The following is a 17,930-nucleotide window of genomic DNA, read 5'->3' as shown; positions in this document are numbered from 1 at the left end:
GGTCATAGGTGGCTGGAGCGGGGCTGGAAGAGACTGAACCCTCCCTTAGAGGACCAAGGGGGAAGCCTACCTTCCAGTGTCCCTGTTTCCTCACAGCAGAGGCATGTAAGCCTGGCAGGCTTTAGCTCAATTACCTTTCTTTCCACTATTGAAGCAGAACCCAGATGGATTCCTATGAGACTCCTTTGGGGCATTGGAGCCTTTAAGGGCACATCCTAAAAGCTGGTAGTTCACCTTATCTCTATTGGGCTTTTTCTGCCTCTTGGTATCTTAAAAGCCATGCTCAGAAGATCTCTCTGAGGGGTTTCCCTTTCGCCTATATAAATATTTTCCATATATCTGGAGCTATTTGGAAAAAGACAAAACAGTGTTATTAGCTGGATCAAATAAAAGAAGGTAGAAGTTTGCATGAGGAAAAGATGTGGCGTCTCCTGTTCTCCTGTTCATCAGCATTCAAAAAAAATTAAAAAATTTTTAAGTAAAAAGCATGATATGGTAGACCCATAAAAGTTCCAGGATATGACTCCCCCCTTTTAATTTTTTTTAAATTGACCTTAAAATATTTGCTCGGTACACTTTAATAATACCTTGACTTTAACAATTGTAAAAAATACACATAATTCGAAAGGTTTGACAAAATACAATAAATGCTTTTGCTCCATATGCAGGAGCATTGTCAGTTTAACTAGTTTAGGAAATCCAATAATAGAAAAAGGCATACAGACAATGAGCTATAAGATGCTTAGTAGCCTCCTGTTCTAACAGAGGTTACTATAAATCGAGAATATGTATCCATTGTAACATGGGCATAGGACTGTTTGCCAAATGAAGGTATATGAATAACATCCGTTTGCCAAAGTTGTCCTGATAGGAGTCCTTGAGGGTTAACTCCAAATGAAGGGACAGATTGTAGTATAGAACCCCTTGGACAGGATTTCCCAATCTGCTGTGCTGCTTCCCAAGAAAGTTGAAACTGTTTACACAGGGCTGCAGGGTTCTGGTGATGAATAGTATGAGACTGAATTGCTCGATCTGTCATGGTTGCTCCAAATAATTTTCCTCGAGTGAGCTCGAGGATATCCTATAAAACATGGAGCTCTATGCTGACATACAAGTCTTTGAAGAAGGAGGAACTGCTGAAATAGTTCCTCAGCATTTGTCCCTAAGACAGCAGTCTTTATAGTGGAAACACCATAAGTAAATATTTGCTGTCTGTATATAGATTAAAGGGGAAATATGGCAAATGCTGAAAATCCATGATAATGGCATATAATTCTAGTATTTGAGCTGATTTTAAGTTGACATTTCAGTATAAAGTTGCCCATTGATTTGCAAGAGCGATTTGCCATTTAGTGGAAGTTTCTAGAACCATTGTTGTTGATCCTTTGAAGAAAGGAACAACAATAATTTTGAGGCTCAAAACCTATAAACTGTAAGGGTCGCCTGTGCACCTTGATAATCCAGGAGGCAACAAGATCAAAATATGGAAGTGTATTCCATGGGCTATTAGATGGTTCTATGTGCCCAAACTGTAGCTGCTCTTGTACCAATTGAGCAGGTGCCCTAAGTTTCTCCTGAGAAAGGGGACATTGGTCTACCCATACAGGCTTATCTGATTTCCAAGTAATTGGGTCTGCACAGTGCATTATTGAGGTAGCAGGAGCTATCAAGGCCCCTATGCTAAATTTTAATATCCTAATACACACATTCTGGCATTGGGTGCCACTTCTATGGAGGTGAGAATTCCTCGCTGTTCTTCCAGGGGTCTCCAAACTTTTTACACAGGGGGCCAGTTCACTGTCCCTCAGACCATTGGAGGGCTGCCAAATACAGTGGTCCTCTCACTGACCACCAATGAAAGAGGTGCCCCTTCCAGAAGTGCAGTGGGGGCTGGATAAATGGCCTCAGGGGGTCGCATTGCGGCCCGCGAGCCGTAGTTTGGGGACGCCTGCTGGTAGGCAAGAATCCCCAATCAAGCATCTGAGTACTGACTAAACCATTAGGACTGACAAGCAATGCTCCCATATTTTTTAAAACATCTCTACCCCACAAATTAACTGGCCATCCAGGGAGCACATAAGGCTTAAAAAATCCAGAATGACCTTCTTAATCTTCCCAATGTAGAAAACTAGAACTTTGTTGAGAGGATTTACTTTGCCCCATACCCTGTAATTCTGTGGCTGCTGCATGAGTGGGCCAGGAAGCTTAGCAATAACAGACACATCAGCCCCAGTATCTAAAAGTCCTTTAAATTTATGCTCATGTATTGTTAGTTCCATTTCAGGACGTTACTGACCTATTTTTTTTAAATCCAATGGCAAAATCAGAGGAGCCAAATCACCAATTTTCTTGGGGCCCCTTTTGTAGGATGTGGCCTGAGAAGCAGAATTAGCATCCTTATACTATTTTTCTAAGTGCCTGTATTAGCTGTGAGACAAATTCCTTTTTTTAAATAATTTTAATAGGGTGACATTGATAAAATTTTCTTCTGTCACCTTCTAATTCATTTTCTTTGTGCCCCTCCCCTCCCCCAACCCTCTCCCTCTCCTTCCCCCCACCGTGTAACCCCAACACTGTTGTCCATGTCTCTGAGTCTCACTTTTATGTCCCACCTATGTATGGAATCATATAGTTCTTAGTTTTTTCTGATTTACTTATTTTACTCAGTATAATATTATCAAGGTCTATCCATGTTGTTGTAAAAGATCCGATGTCATCATTTCTTATGGCTGAGTAGTATTCCATAGTATATATGTACCAAAGCTTTTTAATCCACTAGTCCTCTGACAGACACTTGGGCTGTTTCCAGATCTTTGCTATTGTGAACAATGCTGCCATAAACATGGGGGTGCATTTCTTCTTTTCAAACAGTGCTATGTTTTCTTGGGGTATATTCCTAACAGTGATATAGCTGGGTCAAAAGGCACTTTGATTTTTAATTTCTTGAGAAATCTCCATACTGTTTTCCACAGTGGCTGCACCAGTCTGCTTTCCCACCAGCAGTGCAGGAGGGTTCCCTTTTCTCCACATCCTCGCCAGCACTTATTCTGTGTTGTTTTATTGATGAGCGCCATTCTGACTGGTGTGAGGTGATATCTCATTGTGGTTTTAATTTGCACTTCTCTAATGATTAGTGATGTTGAGCATTTTTTCATATGCCTATAGGCCATCTGTATGTCCTCTTTGAAGAAGTGTCTATTCATTTCTTTTGCCCATTTTTGGATTGGATTGTTTGTCTTCCTGGTATTAAGTTTTACAAGTTCTTTATAAATTTTGGTTATTAACCCCTTATCAGACGCATTGTCAAATATGTTCTCCCATTGGGTAGTTTGTCTTTTCATTCTGTTCTTATTGTCTTTAGCTGTGCAGATGCTTTTTAGTTTGATAAAGTCCCATTTATTTATCCTGTCTTTTATTTCACTTGCCTGTGGAGACAAATCGGCAAATATATTGCTGCGAGAGATGTCGGAGAGCTTACTGCCTGTTTTCTTTTAAGATGCTTATTGTTTTACGGCTTATATTTAAGTCTTTTATCCATTTTGAGTTTATTTTTGTGAATGGTGTAAGTTGGTGGTCTAGTTTCATTTTTTTGCAGGTAGCTGTCCAATTTTTCCAACACCGTTTGTTGAAGAGGCTGTCTTTACTCCAATGTATGCTCTAACCTCCTTTGTCAAATATCAGTTGTCCATAAAAGTGTGGGTTTATTTCTGGGTTCTCAGTTCTGTTCCATTGATCTATATGCCTGTTCTAATGCCAGTACCAGGCTGTTTTGAGTACAATGGCCTTATAATATAACTTGATATCCAGAAGTGTGATACCTCCCACTTTATTCTTCCTTTTCAAGATTGCTGAGGCTATTCGTGTTCTCTTTTGGTTCCATATAAAGTTTTGGAATATGTGTTCTAAATCTTTGAAGTAAGTCATTGGTATTTTAATTGGTATTGCATTGAATTCATAAATTGCTTTGGGTAATATAGAAATTTTAATGATGTTTATTCTTCCTAACCATGAGCATGGTATATGCCTCCACTTGTTTGTATCTTCCCTGATTTCTTTTATCAATGTTTTATAATTTTCCAAGTACAAGTCTTTAATCTCCCTGGTTAAATTTATTCCTAGGTACTCTATTTTTTTGGTTGCAATGGTAAAGGGGATTGATTCCTTAATTTCTGTTTCTGAGAGTTCATTGTTAGTGTATAAAAATGCCTCTAATTTCTGAGTGTTGATTTTATATCCTGCCATCTTGCTGAATTCATTTATCAGGTCCAGTAGTTTTTTGACTGAGACTTTAGGGTTTTCTATATACAATATCATATCATCTGCAAATAATGATAGTTTCACTTCTTCTTTTCCAATTTGAATGCTTTTTATTTCTTTTTCTTGTCTGATTGCTGTGGCTAGGACTTCCAGAACTATGTTGAATAGCAGTGGTGAATGAGGGCACCCATGCCTTGTTCCAATCCTTTTAAGCAATTAAAAGGGGATTGCTTTTAATTTTTTCCTCATTGAGTATGATATTGGCTGTGGGTTTGTCATAGATGGCCTTTTTCATGTTGAGGTATGTTCCCTGTATTCCCACTTTGCTGAGAGTTTTGATCATGAATGGGTGCTGGGTTTTATCAAATGCTTTTTCTGCATCTATTGAAATTATCATATAGTTTTTCTCCTTCCTTTTGTTTATGTGATGAATGATATTGATTGATTTGCAAATATTGTACCAGCCTTGCCTCCCCAGAATAAATCTCACTTGATGATGGTGTATGCTTTTTTTCATATGTTGCTGGATCCGGTTTGCTAACATTTTGTTGAGGATTTTTGCATCTAAATTCATCAGGGATATTGGCCTATAATTTTCTTCCTTTGTGTTGTCTTTGCCTGGTTTTGGAATCAGAATTATGCTCGCCTCATAAAAAGAGCTTGGAAGTCTTCCTTCCTCTTGAATTTTTTGAAATAGCTTGAGAAGGATAGGAGTTAGTTCTTCTTTGAATATTTGGTAGAATTCACTTGTGAAGCCATCAGGCCCAGGGCTGTTCTTTCTGGGGAGTTTTTTGATAACTGCTTCAATCTCATTTGTTGTAATTGGTCTGTTTAGGTTTTCTGATTCTTCCAGATTAATTTTTGGAAGATTATATGTTTCAAGGAATTTTTCCATTTCATCTAGGTTGTCTAGTTTTTTGGTGAACAGTTCCTCATAGTATTTTCTTACAATATTTTATATTTCTGTTGTGTCAGTTGTTATTTCTCCACTCTCATTTCTAATTTTATTTATTTGAGTTCTCTTTTTTTTTTCTTGGTGAGTCTGGTGAAAGGTTCATCGATCTTGTTTACCTTTTCAAAGAACCAGCTCCTGGTTTCATTGATCCTCTGTGTTGTTTCTTTAGCCTCTATGTTATTTATTTCTGCTCTGATCTTTATTATTCCCTTCCTTCTACTAGCTCTGGGCTTTACTTGCTGTTCTTTTTCTAGTTCTTTTAGATATAGGGTCAAGTTGTTTATTTGAACATTTTCCTAGCTTCTTGAGATATGCCTTTATTGCTATGAATTTCCCTCTCAGGACTGCTTTTGCTGTGTCCCATAAATTTTGAGTTGATGTATGCTCATTATCATTCGTTTCTAGGAATTTTTTAATTTCTTCTTTGAGCTCATTGTTTACCCATTTGTTATTTAATAACATGCTATTTAGTTTCTAAGTGTTTGAGTATTTTTCAGTTTTTCTGTTGTGGTTGATTTCTAGTTTCATGCCATTGTGATCAGAGAAAGTGCTCGATATGATTTCAATCTTCTTAAATTTGTTGAGCCCGCTTTTATGCCCTAACATGTGATCTATTCTAGAGAATGTACCATGAGCACTTGAAAAGAATGTATATTCTGCTGTTTTAGGGTGAAAGGTTCTGAAGATATCTATTAAATTGAGTTGATTTAGTGTGTCCTTTAAGTCTGCTGTTTCTTTGTTAATTTTCTTTCTTGAGGATCTATCTAATGATGTTAATGGAGTATTGAAATCCCCTACTATTATAGTTTTGCTGTTGATCTCGCCCTTTAAATCCATCAAAGTCTGCTTTATATATTTAGTTGCTCCTATATTAGGTGTGTAGATATTTATAACAGTTATATCTTTCTGTTGGATTGCTCCCTTTATCATTATGTAGTGACCTTCTTTATCTCTAACTATAGTCTTTGTTTTAAAGTCCATTTTCTCTGATATAAGTATTGCTCCTCCAGCTTTCTTTTCATTTCCATTTGTGTGAAATATTTTTTTCCATCCTTTTATCTTCAGTCTATGTGCATCTTTTGATTTAAGGTGTGTCTCTTGTAGACAGCATATGTATGGGTCCTGTTTTTTAATCCATGCCGCTACCCTATGTCTTTTGATCGGATCATTTAACCATTTACATTTAAGGTTATTATTGATATGTAATTGTTTATTGCCATTTTATTCTTTAAAACTGTATTCCTCTTTTGCTATATATTTTTTCTCCTTTGATCTGTTTACAACAGATCCTTTAGCATTTCTTGCAGCATTGGTTTGGTTGTAGTGAATTCCTTGAGTTTTGGGGTTTTTTTTTTGTCTGGAAAGCTTTTTATTTCTCCTTCAATTTAAATGACAGCCTTGCTGGATAAAGTAGTCTTGGTTGTAGGCTCTTGCATTACTTTGAATAATTCTTGCCATTCCCTTCTGGCCTCAAGTGTTTCTGTTGAGAAGTCAGAAGTCATCCTATGGGGGCTCTTTGTAGGTGATAGTCTTTTTTTCTCGAGCAGCTTTTAATATTTTCTCTTTATTACTTAGCTTTGGTATTTTAATTATGATGTGTCTTCGTGTTGATTTCTTTGGGTTTCTCCTTAATGGAGTTCTCTGTGCTTCCTGAACGTGTGAGATGTTTTCCTGCCTTAATTGAGGTAAGTTTTCAGCTATGATATGTGTGAACAAAGTCACTATCCTTTGTTCTTTCTAGCAACTTTCATCCTTTGAAACATGTGCTGAAGAAGAAGAATCAGCAAATACTACTGAAAGTGCAATATTTGAATATCACTGCAAGATGAGCTTCGATCCAAACCTTCCCTACAACAATGGACACAATGTGTACCCCAGTGATACTTCAGCAGCCCTGTGTGAAACCAGGATTATTGAAAATGTGCTAACCTCTTATGGATTTATTCAGTGTTCGGAACATCAAGCTAGACTTTTCCTCCACTGTTCACAGTATAATGGCAACCTGCAGGACTTAAAAGTAGGAGATGATGTTGAGTTTGAAGTATCATCTGACCGGAGGACTGGGAAACCCATCGTTGTCAAACTGGTGAAGATAAAATCAGAAATCCTTCCTGAAGACCAAATGGATGGAAAAGTTGTGTGTGCTGTTCCTCACAACTTAGAGAGTAAATCTCCAGCTGCCCAAGTCAGAGTCCAACAGAAACTGTATGCTATAAATGTTAATGCAGAAGTGTTTTATCTGACTTATATCTCTGACAATACGGAATGTTCAGCTGGCTACTGGAGATAAAATAAACTTTGTAATTGATAACAATAAGCATACTGGTGCTGTAAGTGCTCAAAACATTATGTTGTTGAAAAAGAAAGAGACTTGCTGCCAGGGAGTAGTTTGTGCCATGATGGAGGCATTTGGCTCTATTGAAAGAGGTGATGTTGTAAAAGAGATATTCTTTCAGTATAGTTTTAGGGGCCTCTAAACCTGGAGATGACATGGAATTCACAATCAAGGAGAGAAATGGTAAAGAAGTTGCAACAGATGTCAGACTATTGCCTCAAGGAACCGTCATTTTTGAAGATATCAGCATTGAACATTTTGAAGGAACTGTAACCAAAGTTATCCCCAAAGTACCCAGTGAAAACCAGAATGACCCATTGCCACAAAGTTCACTTTGTGATTTCTAAAGAATTTCCCTTTGGAGACAAAGATACAAAATCCAAGGTGACCCTGTTGGAAGGTGACCATGTTAGGTTTAATATTGGACAAATTAAAATGAGCAACTGAGATGACGTCAGTGTAATGGCGAGGTAGGAAGCGATACCGATAAATCTCCCCCAAAACTCAACAAGATCTTCAACCAGAAACAGAAAAACCTATCCTTGGAGCCTCCAGATGTTTCACAATACACCTGAAGGTATGGTCGAGCCAAAAATTGGCTAAATATATAATCAAATCCCGAAGGAAATAGGGAGTAAGAAATGATCTGCTGGCCCTGGTCGGTTGGCTCAGTGGTAGAGCGTCAGCCTGGCGTGCGGGGGACCCGGGTTCAATTCCCGGCCAGGGCACATAGGAGAAGTGGCCATTTGCTTCTCCACCCCCACCCCCTCCTTCCTCTCTGTCTCTCTCTTCCCCTCCCGCAGCCAAGGCTCCATTGGAGCAAAGATAGCCCGGGTGCTGGGGATGGCTCCTTGGCCTCTGCCCCAGGCACTAGAGTGGCTCTGGTCATGGCAGAGCGACGCCCCGGAGGAGCAGAGCATCGCCCTCTGGTGGGCAGAGCTTCACCCCTGGTGGGCGTGCCGGGTGGATCCCGGTCGGGTGCATGCGGGAGTCTGTCTGACTGTCTCTGCCTGTTTCCAGCTTCAGGAAAAAAAAAATGCTCTGCTTTCCTCACTAACCTAAACAGGGCGGCTTTCACTGGGAACTGAGAATATAGAAACTGAGGCGGGCAAAGGGGGTGAATAGATCCAGGCTGCGGTACAAATGGCCGAACCAGGCTGTGGCACAGAGATCCAAGCTGAGGAAAAACTGTGCCTGTGGCAAGCCAGTCAATACAAGCTAACACTCTTGCCAAACCCAGACAAAGAAAGACAAGCGGGGAAGCCATTTTCCCCGATCTCTGGTTTGGCACGCACAAATAGTGGGTGAGAGATTCCTCCAACTGCCTCAGCAGTGGGCGCTCGTGTTACCACACAGAGAGGCAGAGTCAGGGGCCTTTGTGTGGGCCGAAAGCGGAATCTCCGGGCCACCCCAGCGCCCTGAGGGAGCCACGCACGGGGAGGGAGCGAGAGCCAATTCCAATGGTGCAACTTTTCCGTGCGGGTGGGGGTTTCACTCAGAGGGTGAGACTTCCAGCCTGATATCCTGGTCTGTGTGCGCAGATAGTGAGCAAGAGTTTCCTCTGAGTGCCTCAGCAGTGCGCGCCCGTGTTATCCCACAGAGGGGCAGAGTCAGGGGCCTTTGTGTGAGCCAAAAGTGGAATCTCCAGGCTGCCCCAGCACCCTAAAAAAGCCGCGCACGGGGAGGGAGAGAGAGCCAATTCCAATGCTGGAAATTTTCCATGCAGGCATGGGTTTCACTCAGAGTGTGAGATTTCCAGCCTAATATTCTGGTCTGTGCACAGATAGTGAGCAAGACTTTCCTCCAAGCACCCCAGGAGTGGGTGCCCACCAGTGTTACCAGGCAGAGTGGCAGAGCCAGAAGTCTTTGAGTGGTCGGAAGCCCCGCCTGATTATGCTAGCAGCTCTGACTGACTGAGCCTTACCCAGAGCTATGTCCTGAGTGGGAATAGAGTGGGGAGTGGCCAGCTCTTTGAGCCTCTAATGATCCAGGCAGAGGCAGCAGCAACCCCATAGCTGGATTATCGGGCTACTAATTGAGGAAAGAAAGACTAGGAGAGAGGCTCCAGGAACACGGACTCTCTCACTGTCGGAGCCTATAAATGCTAATGAGCCTCGACTGCCAATGAGACTGAAGCACAATACATGACATCGCCATAGAGACTTATCAACTGCAAACCTCTACCTGAGCGTGCCAAAGGGGCAGAACCAGGGGTACAGAGTCACTGACCAGGAAGAGGGAGACAAAGAAAAAGCAAGAAGATAACCTCTCAAAATCAAGAATAATCTGCAGACTTTATAACCTATCCCATTTTATTATATTTGTTCATTTCTTTCTCTTATCTTCATTCTTGATTTTTTTTTCCTCCTCCAAATTGGTCAACTCTCTGCCAATCTTACTCTCTCCTCTCCTTGAACTACACTACCCATAATTGTTACATCTCCCATTATCTTTTCTTTCCTCTTCCTTTCTCTCTATGAGGGTTGCACTCCAAAACCCTTAACTCTCTCTCTCTCTCTCTCCGCTTTTTTCTTTTTTCTTCTTTTAGTGGTTGCCTCTTTTTATTCTCTCTCTCTCTCTTTCTTTTCTCCCTTTATATTAGTTTCTTTCTTTCTCCTTTACGTCTCCTCTCATTCAAACCTTAATAATGAACAAATTATCTTACCTGGGACTCAAACTTATGTTTGTGCCATTTTGGGGGTTTTTTACTTCACCTTTTTAACTCACTAGCAGTGTCCCATCCCTGGCTCTCCATTTTATCTAGTTCTTGTTCCACTAAATACAATAGTAATTTTTTAATTTATCCCCCCCATTTTCATGTTTCCCTCCTATTCCTCTCATCATAACTCTTAGTCAACCAACACCTAAAAGCAAATCATTTTATTCTTGACCCAAATTTTTTCCTTATTTGCTTTTTGTGGGTCCATACCCCCTTTTTTCTGTTTTTTTCCCTTTTATTACTTCTCCCCAATTTAGGCCCTCCAGTACAGGCATTATTTGTTCTATTTAGTACAATATAATTCACAGCTCACCACAAGATTTTCTCAAGAAAGAGGGGAGAGGAGAAGAGAGGAAAAAAGGAGGGGGGGAATAATTTTCTTTTTTAAAATTTTTTATTTTATTTTATTTTTCTTTATTTAATTATTTTTTTTAAAACTTTCTATTTTTTATTTTTATTTTTTTAACTTTTTATTCTTTATTAAATCTCATTAATACTATCAACAAAACCACCCTCAGATGCCATTAAGGAAGAGAAAATTGAATATCATGAATACAAAAGAAAGAGAGGTAACACAGATAGATGAGGAAAAATCTATGGAGAAAAAATTTAATATATTGGAAACCTTGGAGTTAAACGACAGAGAACTTAAAAGAGAAATCCTAAAAATACTCAGAGATATACAAGAAAACACAGGAAGGCAATTTAGGGAGCTCAGAAAACAACTCAATGAACACAAAGAATATATTTCCAAGGAAATTGAAACTATAAAAACAAATCAAACAGAGATGAAAAACTCAATACACGAGCTGAAAAACAAGGTAACAAGCTTAGCTAATAGAACAGGCCAGATAGAAGGTAGGATTAGTGAAATAGAAGACAAGCAACTTGAGTCACAACAGAGAGAAGAAGAAAGAGAATCAAATATTAAAAAAAATGAGATAGCCCTACAGGAATTGTCTGACTCCATCAAAAAGAATAACATAAGAATAATAGGTATATCAGAGGGAGAAGAGAGAGAAAATGGAATGCAGAACATACTCAAACAAATAATAGATGAGAACTTCCCAAGCCTGTGGAAAGCACTAAAGCCTCAAGTTCAAGAAGCAAACAGAACTCCGAGTTTTCTTAACCCCAACAAACCTACTCCAAGGCATATCATAATGAAATTGACACAAACCAACAGCAAAGAAAAAATTCTCAAGGCAGCCAGGGAAAAGAAGAATACAACATATAAAGGAAGGCCCATTAGATTATCATCAGATTTCTCAGCAGAAACTCTACAAGCTAGAAGAGAGTGGACCCCAATATTTAAAGTCTTGAAAGAGAGGAACTTTCAGCCACGAATACTATACCCATCAAAGCTATCCTTCAAATATGAAGGAGAAATAAAAACATTCACAAATACAGAAAAGATGAGGGAATTTATCATCAGAAAACCCCCACTCCAGGAATTACTAAAGGGGGTTCTCCAATCAGATACAAAGAACAACAAAAAAAAAGCCACAAGTAAAAGCTCCAAGAAGAACACAATAAAACCAAATTTAAAATGTGACAACAACAAAAAGAGAGGGGGAGGAGAGGATGGAGATTAACAGTAGCAAAGGACGATGGAGTGCAAAAGTACTCACAAAATAATGCACTACAATGAACAGGGTAGGAACCCTTTTCATTACTTAAAGGTAACCACCATTGAAAAAAACCACCACAGAAGCACATGATTTAAAAAAGGTAGCAACAGAGGAAAGATGTATGGAACACAACCAAATAAAAACAAAAGATAGAAAGATGAAAGAGAAGGATCAAACAAGACACAAAACTAACAGAAAGCAATCTATAAAATGGCAATAGGGAACTCACAAATGTTAATAATTACACTAAATGTAAATGGATTAAACTCACCAATAAAAAGGCACAGAGGAGCAGAATGGATTAAAAAAGAAAATCCAACTGTATGCTGCCTACAAGAAACTCATCTAAGTAACAAGGATAAAAACAGATTCAAAGTGAAAGGCTGGAAAACAATACTCCAAGCAAATAACATCCAAAAAAAAAGCAGGCGTAGCAATACTCATATCTGATAATGCTGACTACAAGACAGCAAAAGTACTCAGAGACAAAAATGGCCATTTCATAATGGCTAAGGGGACACTGAATCAAGAAGACATAACAATTCTTAATATATATGCACCAAACCAAGGAGCACCAAAATATATAAGACAGCTACTTATTGACCTTAAAACAAAAACGGACAAAAATACAACCATACTTGGAGACCTCAATACACTGCTGACGGCTCTAGATCGGTCATCCTAACAGAGAATCAACAAAGATATAGTGGCTTTAAACAAAACACTAGAGCACCTGGATATGATAGACATCTACAGGATATTTCATCCCAAAGTGACTGAGTATACATTTTTCTCCAGTGTACATGGATCATTCTCAAGAACTGACCATATGTTGGGCCACAAAAACAACATCAGAAAATTCAGAAAAATCGAAGTTGTACCAAGCATATTTTCTGATCATAAAGCATTGAAACTAGAATTCAACTGCAAAAAAGAGGAAAAAAATCCCACAAAAATGTGGAAACTAAACAACATACTTCTAAAAAATGAATGGGTCAAAGAAGAAATAAGTGCAGAGATCAAAAGATATATACAGAAAAGATATATACAGACTAATGAAAATGACAATACGACATATCAGAATCTATGGGATGCAGCAAAAGCAGTGATAAGAGGGAAGTTCATATCACTTCAGGCATATATGAACAAACAAGAGAGAGCCCAAGTGAACCACTTAACTTCTCACCTTAAGGAACTAGAAAAAGAAGAACAAAGACAACCCAAAACCAGCCGAAGAAAGGAGATAATAAAAATCAGAGCAGAAATAAATGAATTAGAGAACAGAAAAACTATAGAAAAAATTAATAGAAGAAGGAGCTGGTTCTTTGAAAAGATCAACAAAATTGACAAACCCTTGGCAAGACTTACCATGGAAAAAAGAGAAAGAACTCATATAAACAAAATCCAAAATGAAAGAGGAGAAATCACCACGGACACCGTAGATATACAAAGAATTATTGTAGAACACTATCAAAAACTTTATGCCACTAAATTCAACAACCTAGAAGAAATGGATAAATTCTTAGAACAATACAACCTTCCTAGACTGAGTCAAGAAGAAGCAGAAAGCCTAAACAGACCTATCAGTAGAGAAGAAATAGAAAAAAAACCATTAAAAACCTCCCCAAAAATAAAAGTCCAGGCCCTGACGGCTATACCAGTGAATTTTATCAAACATTCAAAGAAGACTTGGTTCCTATTCTACTGAAAGTCTTCCAAAAAATTGAAGAAGAAGCAATACTTCCAAACACATTTTATGAGGCCAACATAACCCTCATACCAAAACCAGGCAAGGATGGCACAAAAAAAGAAAACTACAGACCAATATCTCTAATGAATACAGATGCTGAAATACTAAACAAAATACTAGCAAATCGAATACAACAACATATTAAAAATATAATACATCACGATCAAGTGGGATTCATCCCAGAATCTCAAGGATGCTTCAACATACGTAAAACGGTTAACGTAATACACCATATCAACAAAACAAAGAACAAAAACCACATGATCTTATCAATAGACGTAGAAAAGTCTTTTGATAAAATACAACACAATTTTATGTTTAAGACTCTCAACAAAATGGGTATAGAAGGAAAATATCTCAACATGATAAAGGCCATATATGATAAACCATCAGCTAACATCATATTAAATGGCACTAAGGCTTTCCCCCTTAAATCAGGAACAAGACAGGGTTGTCCACTCTCTCCACTCTTATTTAATGTGGTACTAGAGGTTCTAGCCACAGCAATCAGACAAGACAAAGAAATAAAAGGCATCCATATCGGAAAAGAAGAAGTAAAGGTATCACTTTTTGCAGATGATATGATCCTATACATTGAAAACCCCAAAGAATCCACAAAAAGACTACTAGAAACAATAAGCTAATACAGTAAGGTCGCAGGATACCAAATTAACATACAGAAGCCAATAGCCTTTCTACATGCCAACAATGAAATATTTGAGAATGAACTCAAAAGAATAATCCCCTTCATGATTGCAACAACAAAAAAAATACCTAGGAATAAACATAAGAAAGAATGTAAAGGACTTATATAATGAAAACTATAAACCATTGTTAAGGGAAATCAAAAAAGATATAATGAGATGGAAGAATATTCCTTGTTCTTGGTTAGGAAGAATAAATATAATCTAGATGGCCATATTACCCAAAGCAATATACAAATTTAATGCAATTCCCATCAAAATTCCAATGACATTTTTAAAGAAATAGAGCAAAAAATCATCAGATTTATATGGAACTATAAAAAACCCTGAATAACCAAAGCAATCCTAAAAAAAAAGAATGAAGCTGGGGGCATTACAATACCTGACTTCAAACTATATTATAGGGCCATGACAATCAAAACAGCATGGTATTGGCAGAAAAATAGACACTCAGACCAATGGAACAGAATAGAAAACCCAGAAATAAAACCACATATATATAGTCAAATAATTTTTGATAAAGGGGCCAACAACACACAATGGAGAAAAGAAAGCCTCTTCAATAAATGGTGCTGGGAAAACTGGAAAGCCACATGCAAAAGAATGATACTGGACTATAGTTTGTCCCCCTGTACTAAAATTAACTCAAAATGAATCAAAGATCTAAACATAAGACCTGAAACAATTAAGTACATAGAAGAAGACATAGGTACTCAACTCATGGACCTGAGTTTTAAAGAGCATTTTATGAATTTGACTCCAAAGGCAAGAGAAGTGAAGGCAAAAATTAATGAATGGGACTACATCAGACTAAGAAGTTTTTGCTCAGCAAGAGAAACTGATAACAAAATAAACAGACAGCCAACTAAATGGGAAATGATATTTTCAAACAACAGCTCAGATAAGGGCCTAATTTCCAAAATATACAAAGAACTCATAAAACTCAACAACAAACAAACAAACAATCCAATAAAAAAATGGGAAGAGGACATGAACAGACACTTCTCCCAGGAAGAAATACAAGTGGCCAGCATATATATGAAAAGATGCTCATCTTCTTTAGTTATTAGAGAAATGCAAATCAAAACGGCAATGCGATACCACCTCACACCTGTTAGATTAGCTATTATTAACAAGACAGGTAATAAATAGCAAGTGTTGGAGAGGCTGTGGAGAAAAAGGAATCCTCATACACTGTTGGTGGGAATGTAAAGTAGTACAACCATTATGGAAGAAAGTATGGTGGTTCCTCAAAAAACTGAAAATAGAACTACCTTATGACCCAGCAATCCCTCTACTGGGTATATACCCCAAAAACTCAGAAACATTGATACGTAAGGACACATGCAGCCCCATGTTCATTGCAGCATTGTTCACGGTGGCCAGGAAATGGAAACAACCAAAAAGCCCATCAATAGATGACTGGATAAAGAAGATGTGGCACATATACACTATGGAATACTACTCAGCCATAAGAAATGATGACATCAGATCATTTACAGCAAAATTGTGGAATCTTGATAACATTATATGAAGTGAAATAAGTAAATCAGAAAAAACCAGGAACTGCATTATTCCATACGTAGGTGGGACATAAAAATGGGACTAAGAGACATTGATAAGAGTGTGGTGGTTACGCGGGGAGGGAGGAGAGGGAAAGGGAAAGAGGGAGGGGGAGGGGCACAAAGAAAACTAGATAGAAGGTGACAGAGGACAATCTGACTTTGGGTGATGGGTATGCAACATAATTGAACAACAAGATAACCTGGAGTTGTTATCTTTGAATATATGTATCCTGATTTATTGATGTCACCCCATTAAAAAAATAAAATTATTAAAAAAAAGAGAAAGAAACAAGCAACCAATATAGAAGTTCTATCAAATACATTTCAGTTCACCAATGAAGCCAGAGAAATGGATATAATTGCTGTTATGAGAGATGGTTTTAGATTCATCAAGTGTTTCTCAAATGTCCTTCCACCACAATAAGATTCTGGATGGAAACCAGCTCCACACTGCAGATGAAGTAGAGTTTACTGTAGATTCTGATACACTCTCTGCCCAAAGAAATCATGCTATCAGGATTAGAAAACTTCCCAAGGGCATGGTTTTGTTCCATTCCCAGATCATCGCTTTTTGGGCACTGTAGAAAAAGAAGCCACTTTTTCTAATTCGAAAACCACTAGCCCAAACAAAGGCAAGAAAAAAGAGGCTGAGCATGGTATTATTGCTTATGATGACTGTGAGGTGAAATTGACTATTGCTTTTCAAGCCAAGGATGTGGATGGATCTACTTCTCAAATAGAGGATAAGGTTGAATTTAGTATTAGTGACAAACAGAAGCCTGGACAGCAGGTTGCAACCTGGGTGCAACTTTTAGGTCGTAATTCTAACTCCAAGAGGCTCTTGGGTTAGGTGGCAACTCTGAAGGATAATTTTGGATTTATTGAAACGGCCAATCATGTTAAAGAAGTCTTTTTTCATTACAGTGAATTCTCTGGTGATGTCGATAGCCTAGAACTGGGGGACATGGTTGAATACAGCTTGTCCAAAGGCAAAGGCAACAAAGTCAGTGTAGAAAAAGTCAAGAAAACACACTTGGTGAATAGCATTACTGAGGAAGCCGATCCAACCATCTACTCTGGTAAAGTTATTTGCCCCTTGAGGAGTGTTGATCCAGCACAGACTGAGTACCAAAGAATGATTGAGATCGTGGATGAAGGGATACAAAAGGTGAGGTCTATCCATTTGGCATAATTGGAATGGTCAACAAAGGTATTTCCTGCAGAAAAGGGAGTGTGTCAAATTCCAATTGTGTGTCCTGGGCCAAAATGCACAAACTGTTGGCCTACAACATCACACCTCTGCATAGGGCCACTGTGGAGTGTGTGAAAAATCAGTTTGGCTTCATTAACTATGAAGTAGGAGATAGCCAGAAGCTCTTTTTCCATGTGAAAGAAGTTCAGGATGGCATTGAGCTACGGGCTGGAGATGAGGTAGAATTCTCAGTGATTCTTAATCAGTGCACTGGCAAGTGCAGCGTTGGTAATGTTTGGCGAGTCTGTGAGGGTCCCAAGGCTGTTGCAGCTCCATGACCTGATAGATTGGTCAATCACTTAAAGAACAGCTCCCTGGATGATGCTAGTGCTCCTTGCCTAATGGTTCTTCATCAGCCAACAGCACCAGATAACTCAATGGGATTTGGTGCAGAAAGAAAGATCCATCAGGCTGGTGTTATTGACTAACCACATCCACAAAGCACATTTTTAATCCATTATGATCAAGTTGGGGGGATTCTGGTGAAGGATTCTGAAAATCTCCCTCTTCATCCATCCCCAAATTCAATCTGGAATACTTATTCTCTTGAGCTATTACACTAGTTTTAACACCTTCCTTGTGTTATGTTTTTTTGTTTGTTTGTTTGTTTTTTTCTGAAGCTGGAAACGGGGAGGCAGTCAGACAGACTCCTGCATGCACCCGACCGGGATCCACCCAGCACGCCCACCAGGGGGCGATGCTCTGCTCATCTGGAGTGTTGCTCTGTTGCAACCAGAGCCACTCTAGCGCCTGAGGCAGAGG

The 17,930-nt window shown here is 38.7% G+C and overlaps 1 protein-coding gene and 1 pseudogene across 1 annotated transcript in view; one reads left to right on the top strand and one right to left on the bottom strand.

Moving 5' to 3' along the window:
* FAM107B (family with sequence similarity 107 member B) overlaps positions 1-17,930 on the bottom strand; it is a 281,121-nt gene that overhangs the window by 199,915 nt on the left and 63,276 nt on the right. The window lies entirely within an intron of this gene.
* Positions 7,005-17,596, top strand: LOC136338233 (cold shock domain-containing protein E1-like; annotated as a pseudogene).

Source organism: Saccopteryx bilineata, chromosome 5, assembly GCF_036850765.1.
Source record: "Saccopteryx bilineata isolate mSacBil1 chromosome 5, mSacBil1_pri_phased_curated, whole genome shotgun sequence".
Classification (NCBI taxonomy): domain Eukaryota; kingdom Metazoa; phylum Chordata; class Mammalia; order Chiroptera; family Emballonuridae; genus Saccopteryx; species Saccopteryx bilineata.
This window is presented reverse-complemented; position numbering and strand designations above follow the sequence as displayed.